This window comes from Fukomys damarensis, unplaced genomic scaffold, assembly GCF_012274545.1.
Source record: "Fukomys damarensis isolate Sample0158 unplaced genomic scaffold, DMR_v1.0_HiC HiC_scaffold_23, whole genome shotgun sequence".
NCBI classification, from domain to species: domain Eukaryota; kingdom Metazoa; phylum Chordata; class Mammalia; order Rodentia; family Bathyergidae; genus Fukomys; species Fukomys damarensis.
Window position 1 is genome coordinate 64,977,069 of NW_022900935.1, and position 3,376 is coordinate 64,980,444.

Sequence of the window (3,376 nt, forward strand, 5' to 3'; positions counted from 1 at the left end):
TTTTTTTTTTTTTTTTTTTTTTTTTTTTTTGAGACAGAGTCTCCTTAGTAGTTTAGGCTGACATTGAACTCCCCAGGTCCTGGAACTCACAGTCCTCGTGTCTCAGCCTCCTGTGTGCTGGGTTGTGGGCATGCACCACCATGCCTGGCTTGTTTCTGGTGTTTCTAAGTGGTTGGAGTAGGTCAAGAGACGAACATTGTTTGCACAGAGGTGTGAGCTGGGTGGAGGGAATGTGTCTGTGTCCATGGGGGATGGCAGATTCAAGGCCAGTCTGGGCCACTCAGTGAGATCCTGCCTCAAAACAGAAAAGAAAGGCCTGGGATATAGCTCAGTGTCCCTGCCTAGCATGCTGAGGCTAGAGATTTGGTCTCCATTGTGAAGACAGCCACAGAGGAAAGCTGTCCCTCTGGGTTCCTCCTGAGTCTGGTCTCATTCCCCTCCTAGGTGCCGCATCTGGTTGAAGGTGGCTACGCTATAAGGTGTGTGGCAGGCCAGCTCCTCTGCAGGTTGTGTGCGGCCTCTGCTCTGGCCCTCGACTCTCCATGACTTCTAGTGCTGCAGGTGCTGCATGGAGCTCAGATGCTTGAATTTGTTTGAGGTGGGCTATTATGTTGTGGTTTGGTGAATACTGCACCATAAGAACAGTTCTTTTTCTCCTTTTGTTTGTTTCTTGGTTTTGGGGTTTTTTTTTTTTGTTTTTTGTTTTTTGTTTTTTGTTTTTTGTTTTTGTTTTTGTTTTTGTTTTTTTTGAGACAGGGTCTCACTCTGTAGTTGAGACTGACCTAGAACTCACTGTGTACCCCAGGCTGGTCTCGAACTCACAGAGATCCTCCTGCCTCAGCCTCCCGAGTTCTGGAATTACAGGCGTGTACCACGACGCCTGGCAATACAGTGATACCTCGATTTTCTTTTTTTCTTTTTCTTTTTTTGGTACCAGTGATTGAACTCTGGTCCTTGCACTTGCAAGGCAGGCCACCGAACCACTGAGCTAAATCCCCGGCTCTTTTTCTCTTTTTGAGACAGTGTTTCTCCCTTTTAGCCAGGCCAACCTTGAACTCACTATGTAGCCTATACTGGCCACAGACTTGAGGTGCTCCTACTGCCTCAGCCTCCTGAGTGCTGGTATTACAGGTGTGTGCCACTATGCCTGGCTTTTTTTATTTATTTATATTTTATTTTATTTTTTGTACTGGGGAATCAAACTCAAGACCTGGTGCTTGTGAGGTAGGCAGTGGCACTACTGAGCTAAATACAACTGTGGCTTTAATTTTTATTTAAAGTGGGTGTGGCAGGTGTTTATGATCCCAGCTGGTTGGAGCCTTAAGCAAGAGGATTGTGAATTGGAGGCTAGCTTGGACTAACCCTAACCCTAAATGAGACTGTCTCAAAATGCATATGTATATGTTTATTTACATATGTATATAACCTATATTTGGTTTTTTGAGACAGGGTCTCACTATGTAGCCCAGGCTGGACTCAAACACCTGGCAATCCTCCAGCCTCAGCCTCCTACCATGCCCGGCTATGTATAGTTTATTTACTCAGCTTTTGGTGCTGGCAATCGAAGTTAGGGCCATCTTAGGACTGTCACTTCGAGAGAGTCAAGTTTGTTGCCTTGGTTGGTGTGATACTGGGGATGCTGGCAGTGAATCCAGGACCTTGGACAAGCCGCACAGGAGTTCTGCTTCTGAGCTACACTCCAGCAACTGTTGGTAGTCCTTCAGATATCAAATAGCAAAGCATAAAACAACACCTGTGGGGCTGGGGATTTGGCTCAGTGGTGCTGCTGCCTGCCTTGCAAGCAAGCACAAGGGCCCGAGTTCGATCCCCGGTACCAAAATAATTAAAAAAAAAACACAAACCCTTGTTATAGAGCATTCAGAATCATAAGAATGGATAAGAAAATTATCCTACCATCCAGAGATGGTTATTGTTAACACAAAGCAAACTCGCTATTCTATGAATGATTTTGAATTTGTCTTTAAACAGTAGAGGACCTGTTGGAGATAGGGTGTCATGTGCTAGTTTTAGGGTTCATTCTTTTTTATCATCTGTGTCCTGATTGAATGACTGATTGCAGTCCTAGGGGCTGCATACCAGGTGAGTGCTAAACCCCAGCCCTCGCGTTCACTCGTCATTGTTTTGAGACAGGATCTCACTCTAGCTCAGGCTGCCCTCAAACTCAATCCTCAGCCTTCGACTGCTGAGACTACAGGCGGTGCCACCATGTCTGCTGTCATCCAGCCCGTGTGATCACTCCGAACAGCCTTTCTGATTGGCTGTGACATGAATTGCTTTTGTTGTAGTTGGACTTTTGGATGAACCTTTTTTTCTTTTGGGCTATTGTAAACTATTGTAATTGAATATAAATTTTTAGGATCTTAGAAGTGATGTTCCTGTGACAAATGTGTATTTCATTTTTAAGTTTCTGCTTTTTATGTAAGATATCAGGGGTGCACCACACCATTGTTTGTTTTGCAGGAGGAGGAGCCCCGGCCCCAGCAGCTATCCTCAATGCCACAGGCCTCTCAGCTCTGAGGCTCACAGGTACACGTGGCGGCCAGTGCTTCTGTACAGGTCCCTGCCGTGTCCCTGTCTGGGTGAGAGTAAAGAGCGCAGTGTTCTGCATGGTGTTTATCCAGAGCCTAGGATGCCTGTGTCCAGCTGGGCTAGGTCAGAAGCCCACCTGGTGTAAAGCCAGGGAAGGGTGAGTCCTACAGGACCCAGTTCCTTCCTTCTTCCTTCCCTGGGCCGCTTTGGGCAGAGGGAGAATGTTCTGGGCACTTAGAGCAAGAGATGATGAAGTTCATCCTTAAGGAGAGAACCTGGCTGGGGTGGGAGGGGAGATAGAAGAGGACTGAAGCTTTTACAACCACGCAGTCACATATTTGGGGGATGCTGGAGATGGGACCTAGGGTCCTGTACATGCGAGGAAGCACTCTTGGCACTGAGCTATACTCCAGGCCCTTTTATTTTTTATTTTGAGACAGATTCTCACTAGGTTGCTCAGGCTGGCCTTGAACTTGTGGTCCTCCTGGCCCACTAGGATTTCACGTGTGCGTCACCACGCTTGGCTTCCCTGGTGCATTTCTGACCCAGACTCTTTAAAGTGATTTATAGGGCTCAGTTGTAAAGGCAAGGAGAGTTACCTGTTTTCAGTTACAGAAGTGACCAGAAAAATTAGAAAGGATAGAAGAAAAGTGCATATATGTACATACTAGTATTTTAATTTCTTGATGGTGGAGATTGAACCCAGGACCTGTTACATGCGGAGCACTTCCTCTGCCACTGAGCTGCACCCTGGGCCCCTATGGTTCTGATTAACACTTTTTAAATACGTGTTTTTCATTAGTTCTTTTTTTTTTTTTTTTTTTTT